The sequence below is a fragment of the Choloepus didactylus genome, chromosome 15, assembly GCF_015220235.1.
Source record: "Choloepus didactylus isolate mChoDid1 chromosome 15, mChoDid1.pri, whole genome shotgun sequence".
Classification (NCBI taxonomy): Eukaryota; Metazoa; Chordata; class Mammalia; order Pilosa; family Megalonychidae; genus Choloepus; species Choloepus didactylus.
Window position 1 is genome coordinate 53243727 of NC_051321.1, and position 18332 is coordinate 53262058.

An 18332-nucleotide genomic window follows, 5' to 3' on the forward strand; every position below is an offset into this window, starting at 1 on the left:
TTTCTGATTTCTTTGTACACAAGAATTCAATTCTCAGCTTATCTCTTTCTCCTTGCATTTTACTATAAGCTGCAAGGAGAACCCAGGCTGCATTTTCCACTTTTTGTTTGGAGATCTCTTCAGCTAAGTATTCCAGTTCATGCTTTCAATTTCTGCCTTCCATCCCACACCAGGACCCAATTTTGCCAAATCCTCTGTCACTTTAAAACAAGGATCACCTTTCTTCCAGTTTGCAATGACATATTCATCAATTCTAAGGCCACATCAGAATTATGTTTTAATTCCATAGTTCTATCAATAGTGTCTTCAAAGCAACCTAGGCCTTTTCTATCAAGCTCCTCACAATTATTCCAGAATCTTTCCCTTATCAGTTAAAAATCCTTTCCATCATATTTGGTGCCTGCAAACTCAGCAGCACCACACTTCTCTGGTACCAAAATGTGTCTAGTTTGCTAATGATATCAGTATGAAAAATACCAGAAATGGATTGGCTTTTATGAAGGGGATTTATTAGGCTACAAACTTACAGCCCTAAGGCCATAAAAGTTTCCAAACTAAAGCATCAGCAAGAGGATACTTCACTGAAGAATGGCTGATGGTGTCTGGAACACCTCTGTCAGCTGGGAAGGCATATGGCTAGTGTCTGCTGCTCCACTGCTCCCAGGTTGTGTATCAAAGTGGTTTTCTCCAAAATGTCTCTGGGCTTTTGCCTTGGCTCCTCTCTCTCAGCTCCTGTGCTTCCTTGCTCTTTTCTCCCAGTGTGTTTCTCTCTAAGCAACTGGGGGTGCTCCCTTAGCAGGGTTAATGGGAAAAAAACAGTTCCTAAAAGAGGTAGCTAAACTAATATTGTACAAAATAGACTTTAAATATAAAACTGTTGAAGCAGACAAAGAATGGAAATATGTGTTAATAAAAGGGACAATACATCAAGAAGAAATAACTACCATAAATATTTATGCATCTAGCCAGGATGCCCCAAAGTCCATTAGGGCAAACACTGGCAACACTGAAGGGAGAAATAAACACCTCTACAATAATATTTGGAGACTTCAATACACCACTCTCATCAATGGATAGAAAATCTAGACAGAGGATCAATAAGTAAACAGAGATCTTGAATAATATGATAAATGAATTAGATTTAACAGATACTTACAGAACACTGCATCTCACAACTGCAGGATATATAGTCTTCTCAAGTGCTCATGGACCACTCTCAAGGAGAGACCACATGTTAGGTGCAAAGCAGGTCTCCATAAATTTAAAAAGATTAAAATTATACAAAATACTTTCTTGGATCATAATGGAATGAAGATTGAAGTCAATACCAGGCAGAGGACTGGAAAATCTACAAATATATAGAGGCTAAACAATACACTCTTAAACAACCACTGATCAAAGATGAAATTAAAAGAGAAATCAGTAAATATATCAAGGCAAATGAAAATTGGAACATGACATATCAAAATTTATGGGATGCAGTGAAGACAGTGCTGAGAGGGAAATTTATTGCCCTAAACATCTACATTAACAAAGAAGAAAGAGGTAAAAGTAAGGATTTAACTGCATATCTGGAGGAACTAGAAAAAGAACAGCAAACTAACCCCAAAGCAAACAGAAGAAAATAAATAACAAGGATTGGGGCAGAAATAAATGAAATTGAGAACATGAAAAAAATAGAGAGAATCAACAAAGCCAGAAGTTGGTTCTTTGAGAAAATCAGTAAAACTGATGGACCCTTAGCTAGGTGGACAAAGAAGAAAAGAGAAAGGATGCAAATAAATAAAATCACAAATGGGAGGGGGGACATTAATATTGACCATGCAGAAATAAAAGAGCTAATAACAGGATGCAATGATCAACAGTATACTAACAAACAAATTGGATGAAATGGACAACTTCCTAGAAACACACGAACAACCAACACAAACTTGAGAAGAAACAAACCTCAACAAACAAGAAGACAATCAAGGAGGAGGGGCAAGATGGCAGCAAAGACAGGAGTGGAATTTAGTCAGTCCCCTGGAACAACTAATAAACAGGGAACAACTAGTAAATAATTTGGAATAACTGCTGGGGGACAATGGTGACTATCCACACATCATACACCAACCTGGATTGGGAGGAATGCCTGAGATTGCAGCATAGAATCTGTAAGTAAAAGCTGTAGAACCTCCCTGAGAGCCCCCTCCCCCCATGGCAGGGTAAGCTGCAAAACCTCGCAGTGGTAGAAACTAGTAGCACTCTCTGAGTGAGAGAATATAGCTCAGCTGAGCTCCAACTGGGTATTTAATTAACAAATGTGGACTCCTGAATACAAGCTACAAACCCCCAACAAGCAGACAGAGGCCTTTAGTGATGACTGACCTTAAAGAAGCAGAAGACTCATCTGTCTTGAGAGGGGGAGCCCAGAAGACTGAGTGTTACCTCTGGCCAATGAGTGAAACTGGGGAGCCATGTACTGGCTCCAAAAGGGGGTTTTCTGTCCCTTTTTCTCTCTCTCAATCTGAGGGTATCAGAAGAGAGAGCTGTAGCCATTTTCAGTTCACAGCATTCTGACCCAGACAGGGGTGGAGATAACACAGTCAGGGAGACTATTCAAATGCAGATGATAACTCCCTAGGGGTGGATCTTCCCTAAGAGTAGGGAAGTGGTGCCCAGCTTTCCCTTCAGAACCAGACCCCAGAGCCTGGGGGAAAACAGCCAAAACAGAAACCAAGGAGGTCACACCTCCTTACACCAGTTGGGAGCAACAGGCTGACAGGTGCCACCTGCTGGGCAGGTTAGGAAAAACACAGCAAATGGAAACCTCACAGGAAAATCTGTCATTCCTCTAAAATACACCCTGAATATAACCCCGTACTGAGACCTGAACCCATTCTGGTCTGGGAAAATTGACTGGGGTAACCAAGGAAACTAGATGCCTAGACAAAAGAAAACTACAATCTATACTAGGGAAAACAAAGATATGGCCCAAAGGAACAAACTTACACCTCCATCAAGATACCACTGAGATATTGTTTCACTTTAATGAAACAATCTATCAAAGATTTTCAAAGAAATATGCTAAATCAAATAAAAAAACCAAATCAGTGAGTTCAGAGAAGATATTACAAAGAGACAAAGGCTATAAAGAAAACACTGGGTGAACATGAAGTAGAGATAGAAAGTTTGATAAAACAATGGGCAGAATCTATAGAAATGAAAGGCATAACACAAGAGAATGAAAAACACAGTGGAGACATACAGCAGCAGATCTCAAGAGGCATAAGAAAACACTCAGAAACTGGAGAACAAGACACCTGAAATACTACACACAAAAAACAGATAGGGAAAAGAATGGAAAAATATGAGCAACACCTCAGGGAATTAAATGACAACATGAAGGACATGAATGTACATGTCATGAGTGTCCCAGAGGTGAAGAGAAGGGAAAAGGTGCAGGAGCAATAATAGAGGAAATAATCAATGAAAATTTCCCGTAACTTATGAAAGACATAAAATTACAGACACAAGAAGCACAGCATACCCCAAACAGAATAGATTTGAATAGATTTACACAAAGACGCTTAATAATCAGATTATCAAACATCAAAGACAAAGAGAGAATTCTGAAAGCAGCAAGAGAAAAGCGATCCATCACATACAAAGGAAGCTTGATAAGACCATGTGTGGATTTCTCAGTAGAATCCCTGGAGGCAAAAAGGAAGTGGTGTGATATATTTAACACACTGAAAGAGAAAAACCACCAACCAAGAATCCTGTATCTAAAACTGTCCTTCAAATATGAAGGAGAGTTTAATATATTCTCTGACAAACAGACAATGAGAGAGTTTGTGAACAAGATACCTGCGCTACAGGAAATACTAAAGGGAGCACTACAGACAGATAGGAGAAGACAGGAGTGAGAGGTTTGGAACACAATTTTGCATGATAGTAGCACAGCAATGCAAGTAAACTGAACAAAGATGATTGTGAGTATGGTCAAAAGAGGAAGGTTAGGAACATGTGGGACACCAGAAGGAAAGAGGAAAGACAAAGACTGTGACTGTATAACTCAGTGAAACCTAGAGTGCTCAACGATTGTGATAAAATGTACAAATATGTTTTTACATGAGGTAGAACAAATGAATGTCAACCTTGCAAGGTGTTAAAAATAGGGTGGTATTGGGAAAAATATACAATCAATGTAAACTAGAGACTATAGTTAACAGAAATTTTACATTATGCTTCTTTTAGTGTAACAAAGGCAATATACCAAAGCTAAATGCCTATAAGAGGGGGACATAAGGGAGAGGTATGGGACTTTTGGCATTGGTGATGATGTCTGACTCTTTTATTCTATTTTAATTTAATTCTCTTTCCTTTCATTGCTTTTTAGCTGTCATATTTTTTTCTTTCTTTTTCTTTTATCTCTGTACCTTCTTTTGACTCTTCCTTCTTATTCGTGGAAGAAATGGAGATGTCCTTATATATATAGTATGATATTGGTGAATACATAAATATGTATCTATACAGGCAACCATTGATTATTACTTAGGATTGAAAGTATGGTGTGTGAACAAAACCGTCTTAAAAAAAATAAAACAGGTTGATGAAGAAACATTGAGGGCACTACATTGAGTGAAATAAGTCAGACACATAAGGACAAATATGGCATAGTCTCACTGATATGAACTAATTATAATATGTAAACAAATAGATATGTAATATAAGTTAACAGGATATAGAATGACACTAAAGAAAGAGGAGCAGTTGCTTATTATGAGCAGAATGTTCAACAGGTTGAACCTGTGTTTGGAAGTGGACAGAAGTGACAGTAGCACGCCACTGTGAGAATAACTAACAGTGCTGAATGGTGTGTGAATGTGGTGGAAAGGGGAAGCTTAGAGTCACGTATGTCAACAGAAGGGAAGTTGGAGGTTAAAATATGGTAAAGTATAAAACAGTGAATATTGTGGTGGACAATGTCTGTGATTAATTGTACAAATATTAGAAATCTCTTTCATGAACTAGAACAAATGTATGGCACTATAACTAGAAGCTAATAATAGATGGGTATATAGGGGACAAAATATACCTATTGTAAACTATGTACCACAGTTAACAGTATTTTAACATTCTTTCATCAACAGTAACAAATGTACCATACAAATACTATGAGTCAGTAATGGAGTGGGGGTGGTTAGGGGTAGGGGAGGAATTGAGTTTTCTTTGTTATCTTTATTTTTTTTCTGGGGTAATTAAAATGTTCTAAAAATAGGAAAAAAATTAATTGTGGTGATGGATGCACAGCTGTATGATGGTACTGTGGGCAATTGATTGTGCACTTTGGATCTTTGGATAATTATAGAGTATGTGAACAATCTCAATAAAATTAAATTTAAAAAAAAGACAAGCCAATTTAAAAAGTGGGCAAAAGACATGGATAGACACTTTTCCAAAGAGGAAATACAAATGGCTAAAAAGTATATGAAAAGATGCTCAACTTCACTAGCTATTATGAAAATGCAAATCAAAACCACAATGTAATACAATTTCATACCTAATAGAATAGACTTTATCAAAAAACAGAAAACTACTAGTGCTGGAGAGGATGTGGAGGAATAGGTACACTTAGACACTGTGGTGGGAATGCAGAGTGGTGCATCCATTCTGGAAGACAGTTTGTGGTTCCCCAGGAAGCTAAGTATTGAATTACCATATGACCTGGTAATCCCATTACTAGATATATACTGAGAAGAACTGAAAGCAGTGACAGGAATAAACATTTGCACACTGATGTTTAAAATTGCCAACAGATGGAAATAGCCCAGATGTCGATCAACTGAGTAGTGGACAAACAAACTGTGTTATATACCTACAATGGAATATTATGCGTCTCTAAGATACAATGAAGTCATGAAGTATGCAACAATGTGGATGGACCTTGAAGACATTGCATCCAGTGATAGAAGCCAGAAACAAATGGACAAATACTACATGGTGTCACTAATATGAGCTAATTATAATGAGCAAACACTGAGAGTTAAATTTGAGATCAGGTTACCAGGATTTAGAAGGAGGGTAGAGATTGGGCAATTGATCCTTATGGAGTAAAGAATGTCTAATAAAGTTGACTGTAAAAGTTCAGAAAAAGACAGTATAATACTGTGTCATGGTAGCACAATATTTTAAGTTTAATGAACAAAGCTGAGTTCAAGTATGGTTGAAAGAGGAAGGCTAGGGTTGTATATGTCACCTAAGAAAGCTAGAGGATAAAATGTGGGACTGTATACTTAGCAAAACCTAGAGTGGATGATGATGGTGGTTAATTGTACAAATATAAAGAAAGTTTTTACATGAACCAGAACAAATGTATGACACTATTACAAGGTGTTAAAAAAGTGATGGTATATGGAAAAATAAAATTAATGCAAACTAAAGTCTACAGTTAACAGTAACATTGTAATATTTTTTCATTAATTGTATCAAAGGCACTATACGAAATCTAAATACCAATAATAGGTGGATAAAAAGAAGGGTTATGGGATCTTTTTTCTTTCTTTTTGGAAGCAATTGGAATGTTCTCATATAGATTGTGGTGGTGAATGTATAACTATGTGATTATATCAGAAGCCATTGATTGTACACTTAGGAAGGATTGTATGGTGTCTGAATAAAACCGTTTAAAAAATAAAGAAAAATTAAAAGGAAGAAAAGGCACATACATGGTGCATAGAAGTGTGAGACAATAAAAATACTATGCATGGTATAAACAGATAGGGATAGGGATAGAGATAGAGACAGAGACAGAGACAGAGATAGAGGTAGAGATAGAGATAGAAATAGAGAAGCTGTTAGAAAGTTGATCTTAGATCCCAGAAGGAATCAAATACCTATTTTGGAGCAAATTATTTCCTTTTACCTTGGAGATTTGGTTTTCCAAATATCTTCTGATCATTGAAATGAAATTTTCTCCAGGTAACATAAAAAAGGGATCTATGTAAAGTGGTGTCCTGCTTTTTGTTTGAAACAGAAGTGAAAGAAGCAAAAGGAGCTCCTGTACCTTTATAACATCACTTCAGGTCACCCAAATTAGGAGTTTTCATACAGAGATTTAGAGCCAAAATCCATAGTAATATGTGTAACTCCAGAACTGTAATTTTATATTTAGAATGTATTGGTTCAATTCATCTTTAAAGAGTTACCAGTCCTTAGACTTAGGTTGATCCATATTTTCCAGTCCATCCTGAGTTCACATTGGACAGATGCATAGGTACTTGGGTGTGTGATTTTGTGTGGGGAAGGGAGTTGACATTAAACATGCATGTGGGAAAGGTGTGGGAGGACCTATCAATCTCCCACTGTATGTCTGTACTTTATTTGGAGTTCTCCCTTTGTCAGACAAAGAGGTGGATGTAGGATACCCAATAAATTTCTTTCTACTCCATAAAAACTAGAAAATTACTGCCTTTGTGATGACTTATATCTATATATTTCTAAATCTTCAGGTATGTTCCCAATTGTAGGCCTTACTCTACAATTTCTGCCCTGCCCAGTCTTTAAAAAGGCCACTTTCAGCTCTCAGAATCTCCACTCTCCCCATAATCATTCCCACTTTTTTCTGTACTTATGTTTTCCTGGTGAATATGTTAGCCAGGTTAGACATTTACCAGCAAGCCTGCAAGGTAAACAAGGACAGCAAATACCAAGTTTCCGATGACCTTTATGTAGGGGATGGAGTTTGAGTATGTTAGGACACACCCACAGAATGAAGTCAGACAGACTTGGAATGAGCAGCCCATTATTCTTTCCATATAATCAAAGGGAGAAAGAATTAGTGTTTGGCCACTTATGTGTACTTTGATTTAAGTGCTAGATATTAAAGCATTTGGAACATACATTCTAAAGGTTTTGAAAAATGAAGTGAGGGCCTGACATTGAAACATATCAAGTAGAAATTGGCAAAAGGATGAAGCGGGTCTCTCTCTACCTGCAGTTTTTTCCCTTTGTAGGTAACTATCAGTCAGGGTTCTCCAGAGCAATACACATGCACACACACACACGCACACACACTCACACACGCATATATATTTTGTAAATATACACACACACACATATATATGCATGTGTATGTGTTGGCTTGTGACTGTGGTGCTGCCATGTCCAAAACTGGTACAGCAGGCCATCAGGCTGGAAACGTAGAGAATAATTGATGCTGCAGTCAAGAATCACTAGGGAAGGCTGGTGTTCCAGTTTGCTAGAGCTGTCATTATGCAAGACACCAGAAATGGATTGGCTTTTAAAAAGGGGATTTATTAGGTTACAAGTTTTCAGTTCTAAGGCCAGAGACATGTCCAAAGTAAGGTATCAACAAGAGGATACTTTCACTGAGGAAAAGCCGATCGCATCCAGAACACCTCTGTTAGCTGGGAAGGCATGTGACAGGCAGCATCTTCTGGTACTTTGCTCCTGGGTTCTGGTTTCAAAGTGGCTTTCTCCAAAATGTCTCTGGGCCTCTGTCTTTGCTCCTCACTCTCAGTTCCTGTGCATCCTTGCTTCTTTCTCCCAGGGCACTTCTCTCTAAGCATCTGGGGGTCCTCTCTTAGCTTCCCAGGGGCAAACTCTGGACTTCATCTTTTAGCTTAGCATCTCCAAGTGTCCTTCTGTCCACATCTTCAAGCATCTCTCCAAGTATCAGCTCCCAAATGTCTCTCCAAAGTCTCTCTTCCAGATCTTCAATTGTCAGACAAAGATGTGGATACAGGATACCCAATAAATTTCTTTCTACTCCATAAAAACTAGAAAATTACTGCTTTGGGGCATTTTGCCTCTCTTATAGGACTCCAGTGATTAAGACACACCCTAAATGGGTGGGGTCCACATCTCCATGGAAATAACTTAATCAAAGGTCTCACATACAGTTGATTCAGTCACATCGCCATGGAAACAGTCAATCAAAAAGATTAATGTCTGCCCTCACAAGATTGCATTAAAGAACATAGTTTGGGGGGGACATAATATATCCGAAGTGGTACAGCTGGAAAGGTGGAAAGTCAGAGTAGGTGTAGTTCTGGTGTTGAAGCAAAATTTCCTCTCCTCCAGAAAATCCAATTTTTGCTCTTATGGCCTTCAATCCTTATTGGATTAGGCCCATTCACATTATTGAGGGCAATGTCATTTACTTAAATTCAGCCGACAGGAGGTGTTAACTACACTGAAAAAATACTTTCACAACAACATCTAGGTTATGGTTGAATAAATACCTGGGTACTATATCCTAGGCAAGTTAGCACATAAGACTAACCATCACAGTAACCTTACACTATGAGGACCTTATCTTCTTATCTGTCTTATTTTATGGAGTAAATATACTGGGTAGATGTATTCACATCAAGATGTTTAGAATTCTAAACACCAAGGAGAATATTAATAATGGATTTTTGCTACATTTAAAAATATAACCTCTTTTTCCTGTATGAGAATGCCTATGTATAAGATTCATTTGTTATGAACTAAAACAATATACCTATAATTTTTGATCATAAGAAAATAAACTAATTTTAAATATGAGATTTTGGCACCTGGAATTTTTTAAATAGAATTTTCCTGTGATCTGAATCCCAAATTGGGCAAGTATGGACTCTAAAGTCAGTAACCCTGGACTTGAATATTGGCTCCTACACTTTACTAGCTCTGTGACCACTGAACAACTTATTTAATAACAGTCTATTTAACCGCTCTGTTCCTTAGTTTCCCTATATGTAAAATGGGGATAATAATAGTTCCTATAACACAAAGTTATGAAATTAAATAAGACAGCATTTGGAAGGGACTTGAGACAATGCCAGACATACATTAGTGCTGTGTAAGGAATTGATAAATAATATTTAAAATGGCTGAGTTGTGACTGGCTAATAAAATTGTCAAAAACTGTCAGTAAATTTTGATGCTAAGAAACCCTAACATCTCAATATAAAAACTGAAGGAAATTGTCTCAACCATTGACTATAAGGAATGGTTTTTCTATCAAATTACTAAAATTTAAATAAGGAATTTGTGTATATGCTATTACCTGTCAAAAGTGTCAAAAATGGGAATCTAGAGACCAGTGACCACTGATCATCTGGGCTCTGCTGAGTAAGCTTGCTGAGCTGCTGCTGCCTCCTCTGTAACAGAGGGACAATAATCCTGTTAAGAAAGAAAAATTTCTAGAAGGTTAAATCATACAGAAAAAAGTAGAAGGTTCATTCTAAATACAACTTTAGAAATCACCTTATCCACACCAATCTCTCCCATCCCAAATTAGAGATAAGGAAAATAAAATCCAGAGTGAGCAAATAACGTGTCAACACTCCTCCTCCTCCTATCAGACAAGGGGAGGGGAGCAGCTTCTATTCATAGCCAGGTCTCCCCTGGTGAGTCCTGGGCCTTATTAACTCATCCAGGGACATCTGAGTTCAAGTTCACTTTTCAGTGCTGAGCCTGTGAAAGTCACACCTTTCCTAACATCCAACCAAAGAGATGAATTTTGAAATATTTGACTGGGGGAGATTGTCAAGAAAGAAATAAAAATGGATTGTTGCATGCATAGCAAAAAGGAAAAACATAAAATCTAAAATATCCTGGGAGTCCAGCAGAGAATCTGATTAGTAGAATTTGTAATCAAATGAAGGTAAAAGGATTTTCTTGATACTTTGATCATATTCTTACCAATTTCAGATCTCATACAGATGAAGGTAAAAGGATTTTCTCAAAACTTTCGTCATTTTCTTGCCAATCTAAGATCTGATACAGATGCAAACTGCTGGATATCAAGGAGTTTCCCGCAGCCCCAAATTGCTTGCCATCAAATCAAAGCAGTTTGCACACAAGCCAATTGCCTTTCAAAGTTATTACAGCAAATGGAAATTTAAAGCATTGCATTATAACATAATAAATTAGCTAGTTTTTGATGATAGTTTTGATGATTTTTCATACAATAAATAAGTTTTTTAAAGTATGTACTTAATGCTAGATCACCTTTACACATATACACGCACACACACACACACAGACACAGAAAGAATTCTATTTAATTGTATCTAAAATAAACTAGATTTAATCTAGACCGCTAATCTTTAATTTTGGATTTACTATAGGTAAGAATTGTAGTTTTTTAAGTTTTAATTTGTTTTTATCTTTGATGAATTGATCAAGAAGTACTAAGCAAGAATCAATCGATGTACTCAGTAAGGAAGGCCGTGTGCCTATTGGTTAAAGAAGTGGATTGGAGAGTCAGTCTCTTTGGGTTCAGATTCTGGTTTTGTAATTTACTAGTTCAACAACCTTGAATGAATTACTTATCCTGTCTTTGTCACAAGTTCCTCATGTGAAAGATAATAACACATGTATTTGAAGCACCTAGGAAAACTGTGCAAAACATCTGGTGAGCACTCAATAAATATTATCTATTTTTATTATGTACATTAAATTTTTTCAATAAAATAATACCTGAAGGGAAATTAGAACTTAGCCATTAATTTAAAATTTTATACTACATTTCAACAAGATTTTCTCTTCTAAAAGTTCTATGAACTTGCTCTTTTTTTAGGGTGCAGATATCTGATTTTAATTCCAACAATAACTTGCCAGCTCAGAATTATTCATTCCAACAGATGGAACAGTGATGAGTATGTTTTATCCTATTTAGCAATGGAATGAATTCAATACCTGTTGATTGCTTTCTACACATAAACTTTCCTAAATATGTTTCCCATATCAATCAAAGTGGCATTCACTGTGGGAACACACATTCCTGGTAATGTTAGCTACTCTTGGAGATGCAGTCCAGAGAGCCTAGACTTCTGATTGGTTGGTGGGCAAGGAGGTGAGGGAAAGAGGTTTGCAGAGTTGAAATGGTGAGGTCACTGGCTTCATCGTTACTCACAGCAGCCAGTACCTTTCACCGCAGTATCACTGGGGAACACAGATAAATTACATGTTCCATATGATAACAAACCATCATACCACCTCCAGCCTAAGCACTTGAGCATATGCATATGTGTGTGCGCATGCATGCACGCACACACACACACCTGAATGCAGCACTCTGTCATAGCAGTGGAAGGAAAATTAAGTATTTTCTACCTAAACTGTTGTCAGAAAAGAATAAAACACATTTAGAGTAATATTTGAGCCATTTGCAATCCCCTATTCCCCCTGTTTACCTCAACTTAACTGATAAGATGGCAGTCATAGCATGCGATGCAAGCAACAGCAGAGCTAGAAACCCACTTTTAAGCAAGGCCAACATCAAAGGCAAAGAGAATAAACAGCCATTATGTGGTATAATTTGAAAGGCACAATGAAGAATTGCTTCTCCCAAGCCATTCAACATTGTCACTGAAATTCCATCTTCAGAACTTCATCTGCTGAATTTCTAGAATAATCAAGGTTCACAGAATTCCTTAAATTGTAGCTCATGACACCATTCATCAAGTTCTTAGCGTGGACACATATAGCCAGACACTTTAAAATCACAAGATCAAATTGAGAAATGATAATACACAATATAGAGACCTTTGATAGGTAAATGTACCCCCAGAGTCAGAGTCTGCCATATCTAGACTTATTTATGAAGGGAAGTTATGCAGGACCCATAATAAGACTGGCTAGGAATCTAAAAGGTAGAAGAGGGACTTGCAGGAAAGAGGAAACTTTTGGAAAGGGAGAGAAAACGGGGGCCATGGTCCAACTTTGCCAGCCATCTCATTTTGCCTTTATTTTTAACTAATTCAGAATAATGCAGGAGAATATCGAATCCCTATCCTTTCAGAAGTCATATAATCAGATACATGGACTCTGATAACACTCCAGTACAAGATAAAAAAGGAACCATTTTCACCATAACAGTTACTATCTTCACTTTGAAAAGCAAAAACATTTTAGCGTTTATATCTTCCTTAAGGGTTTTTTCAAATACTTCTTGAAGTATTTCTGATTTTTTTTTTTTAAAAAAAAGCAATACTGTCTTTTTTGGAAAATAAGATGATTCAGGGAGCTATTATTTTTAGTGAATTTAACATTCCTGAGTTTCATTTTAGAGGGGAAATAAGTCTTCTTAATAAGATTACATGTCTCATTGGCATTAGCCACATCACTTAGTATTTAGAAAACATTGGTGCATTCACTATTGACAGATGATTTTAGCCCAATACTTTTCAGCTACTTTTTATTTCCTTAGTGCCACTCCACTCACACTAGCATCAAAACATGAGTTCTAGAGGCTTTATTTCTGAGACAGAGGCTGAGAGAAGTCAAAGAGAAATGCAATTTAATTCTTATAAGTAGAATGTTCTCTAACCAGACTTTTTATATATAACATTACTTATAGCTCATTTTACATTTATGTAATGGGTTATTTTATGAAAATATGCTAAATACTATAAACCAAAATTCAAGTCTAAATTCTTCTTTTTAATTGTTTTTGTTATTATTATCACCACTCTCACTGAATTGGAAATTTCCTGAGGAAAGGAAGAATGCCTCATCATTCTAATATTTCTTTAAGGTGCTTAGCAGAGTATATGTTTAATGAAATTTTAATAATTGACAAATAATAGCATTAACTGAATGGAGAAAATTTGAGATAATTGGAGAGCTCACTTCAGCAAGGCATTAAGGAAAATGGAATCATTTGACATTGTTGACAAACATTTTGAAATGTTCTATTTATTTTGATGTATCCTGGTTTGGATTTCTTTAGGTTTATCCTATTTATGGTTTGCTCAGCTTCTTGAATCTGCAGGTTTATGTCTTTTGCCAACTGTGGGGACTTTCCAGGTATTATTTCTTTGAGTACTTTTTCAGCCCTAGCCTGTTTCTCCTCTCCTTCCTGGATCCCTATTTCATGAGCGTTAGATCTTGTAATATAGTTCCACAGGTTGCTGAGGCAATGTTCACTAGTTGTTAAAGTCTATTTTCTCTGATGTTTATATTATGTGATTTATACTGTTCTATCTTCCAGTCCACTGATTCATTCCTCCAACTCTCCATTCTTCCATTGAGGTAAGTCATTGGATTTTTAATTTGTTATTGCATTTTTCAGTTCAAAATTAATATTTGGTTCTTCTTTATCTCTAGTATTTGTTTGCTGAGACTTTCTATTATTTCCTTTGTTTCCTGCTTGTTCATAATTGCTCACTGAATCATCTGTATTATTGCTGCTTCATAATACTTACCAGATAATTTCCTTATTTCTGTCATTTCAGCTTTGACATCTATTAAATGCTTTATTTTCCATTCAGTTTGAGATCTTTCTTTTTCTTGTTATGACTTGGAATTTTCAACTGAAACCTGGATATTTTGGGTATTATGCTATGAGATTCCAGATGCTACTGCTCTTTTCGCTTGCTTCCTCTGACACTACTCCAGGAGGGAAGGGGGAGAGTAGGTTGTGCTGCCTCTTTACTGCCAGGTAGGGGTGAAGGTTTAGGCTCCCATGTGGTCTCCTCTGACACTACAGAGCGTGGGTCCTCTCTACCGCCTAGAAGGGATGAGAGTCCCTGCTCCCTCCTTGGCCTTCTCTGATACCAATAAGCTTTTTTGGGGGCTTGGGGCACCTCATTATTGCCTGGGATGGTATAAATCTAGGGTTTCCACTCAACCTTTGCTGATGAGGGTAGTGGTGGCGGCAAAACAGATTTTTCTAATTTGCTTGGATGGATTAGAATAGTTATTTTCTAAAGTTTCCTAACTTGCTCAACTGACTACTCCTTTCCTGGTCCTTTGGCAAGAGAGCACAGACTTTTGTGGGGCTGTTTCTGACCTGTGCTTGGAATATATGAGGCAAAAAGAAAAGCCAGGGAATGTATCACCATGTTGTTCCTTGGGTCTATTGGTCCCTAGTTTGTCTACTTTCATTCATCCAGCTTTTCAAGTCTACTTAAGTTTGTTTTACATATATTCTCCAGGATTTGTAGTTGTACTTAGTGACAGGAATAGGGAAAAGTATGTGCACTCAATCTTCCTTTAAATGGAAATCTGTTCTGTATATTTAAAAGTACTAAAATAAAATTTTACATCTGGGACAAAGGATTTCACTTATTCCTTTGCTTAAAGAAGCTAAAAAGAAAATCCATAAGGCAATAGAGCTGGGAAATATTAATTTTTAAACCAAACCATATTATTTTAATAAGAAAATACATTTATTGAGTTTAAAAAATGAATTTCTATGGTTATATGCATATAAAGAGATTTAAAGCAGTTAAAGCATTTAAAGCAGTTATTTAAAGCAGTTATTTTATATACCGTGGATATCTTCATATCATCCCACACCAGGAGTTCCTCAACATTTACATACTTCCCCTAAAATAGGTTTTCTATATTGAAACACATATAGGTATTCTTGGTCTTATTTTCCCAACTGAAAGTTAAACATCATTTGTTACATTAAATAAATCCTAACTAACTGCTAGTAAAAGACAAATTCTGAAAACTCACTGAGATCTGAATGCAAAGGACATGAAAAATTCCCACATGTGCTGTGGCGGGACTCAGACTAGGTGGAGTTTAAGTGTTTACTTTGACTATAGGTGTTATCTAATTTCAGACTGTTCATTACAAACAGATAGTTAAAATGCAATTAATGAAACTAAAAGAAAACAGGTGCAGAAAAAAAACCCAGATAGACATTTTTCTTTGTGGATTTCTGTTTTTCTTAGGCATTTTCTGGCAGACTCTGTAGACCTCATCACACTCTGTTTTCTGTACTATGATCCAGGACGCTTGTGGTGATTGAATATGCTCTGAAGTTACACAGCCAAAGAACTACATACCTGGCTGTGAGCTTCATGAATAGTTGAATGGCCTGACTGCAGGCAACTGAAAAGGGTTCCTATATGCAAAATATTTCTATCTGCTAGGCAGAAGTCTGGAGTTGGAGGTAGAACAATGAATAAAATGGAAACTAAATTGTCAGAGATGATACTGTAATATTTCTTGAACATTGGTTTGGTTAGGGCTCCTTAAAGGGAGGAAAAGAAAGAGCAGAGAAAAGAAAAGCTTAAAATACAAATATGGATCAGAGAGGAATGAGTGAGATCATCACAGATCATATATCGACTAATTTATCATTCTCTCTGGTTCTTGTTTTGCTAATACCTCTCCTTACTTGCCTTTTTTTGGAGGAGGTGTTTTTTTCTCTTTGGGAGGGGGGATATCCAAAATCATGTTATGATTATGGAAAATGTAGATGAAAATAGTCAAAATAGAAAGGAGAAACTTATCTAATGTCCCTTTTTTGAGTTAAGATTTCTATCTAAAGCTTTTACTGAAACACTGAATTATTAGCCTACATATAACATTTTGATAATACAGATATTTTAAAATGGCAATACTTAACCAACCAAATAAGCATTTTCTATTAAAACAGTCTGAATGGGTGACTCTTCACAAATCCCTCACCACTACACACTACATTTGTAACTTTCAGAAATTGATTTAATACAAAAATGAAACAGCCTGAATAGTCTTTCCAGATTTCAGAGTCCTACTCAAAGTGCAACTCTTTCATGGACCACTTTTAATTGCAACTTCTTTTCTCTGATTTTCAATTTATACACACATACACATATCTGTAGATCCCACAAACTATGTATAATAAGATGAACCTACTCTATTGTGTCACTGTTATCTTGGAACAAGACTGCTTGGGTTCCAATCCTGAATCTGCCACATACTAATTTTATGCCATTTTGCAAGAGGTTTCATGTGTTTATGCCTCAGATTCTTCCTGTACAACTGGATATGATAACACTAGAACTTTCATAAGGCTGTAGTGAAAAATTAAGGTAGCTGCTACATTAAAAAAGCACTAAGAAAAATGTCTAGAATATTATAAGCCTTCAATAAATGTCAGCCATTATTAGCACTGCTTGGTTTGGTGTAGCAGCATTGTTATTATCTCTTCTGAAGTGCAGTAGAAAGGATGAAAAGTAATCCAGACCAAATGCCAGTCATTGACTCTGTAGAAGACACTGTTTTATGTGCTTTCATTCATATTCTCTTAGATAATTACTCATTAAAAAAACAAAATTTGCCTGTATTATAAATCATAAGTGAGGATTCAACATCTAATGAAGTCTCAAAATAATGAAACAGAGCTACTTTCTGATAGAAATTTAAGGGATAGGACAATTTCAACTCAAAATTTACATTCTCCTTGTGCTGGTTTGAATGTATTATGTCCCCCAGAAAAAGCCATATTCTTTGATGCAATCTTGTGGGGCAGACATATTAGTGGAGATTAAGTTGGAATGTTTGGATTAGGTTGTTTGCATGGAAATGCGCCCCACCCAACTGTAGGTGATAACTCTGATGAGATAATTTCCATGGAGGTGTGGCCCCACCCATTCAGGGTGGGCCTTGATCAGTGGAGCCATATAAATGAGCTGACAAACAGAAGGAAGGAACTCAGTGCAGCTGAGAGTCACATTTTGAAAAAGTGCAGCTGAGAGTCACATTTTGAAAAGGAGCCACAGCCAAGAGGGACACTTTGAAGAGGAGCTGTGACCTAGAGAGGAATGTCCTAGGAGAAAGCCATTTTGAAACCAGAACTTGGAGCAGATGCCAGCCATGTGCCTTCCCAGCTAAAGGAGGTTTTCCAGACACCATTGGCCATCCTCCAGTGAAGGTACCCGATTGTTGATGCATTACCTTGGATACTTTGTGGCCTTAAGACAGTAACTGTGTAACCAAATAAACCCCCTTTTTAAAAGCCAATCCATTTCTGGTGTTTTTCATTCTGGCAGCCTTAGCAAACTAGATCACTCCTGTTCCACAAATGGTGCTAATAAGCTACTGATTTTCTTTTTCTCTTTATTTTTCCCCATCTCTACAGTGCTTTCTTGAGGATATTTTAAGAAATACAACAGGAGAAAGATGAACTATGTTAGTAACAGCAACAAACACTTCCTACATTTTCAGCATCCTACCAGGTAATCTTCAAGCATTGTTCCATTTAATCTAGTAATGCTATCCTAGGGAATTACCACTGATTTATTAGTATTTTATAGACAAGGAAACTTTGGCCTAAAATGTGAGTCAATTGTCTGAGAGCACATAGCTGGGAAGTGCCAAATCTAGGATTTAAACCCTGGCTCTTTACACCAAAGTCCAAATTCTTACGCAAACAAACTGACATCTTTAAGTCCACAAACAGAAACACAGATCTAAGGTGTTCCACCTGTGAATAGTGTTAGGGGATTTAAAAAAATAAAGGTGGCACTAGGACCCTGACTCATAGGGCTTGAGCTGGAAAAGTTGCCCCATTTTGAAAAGTAGCCCTTCTCTTCTAAATGACCTTACAA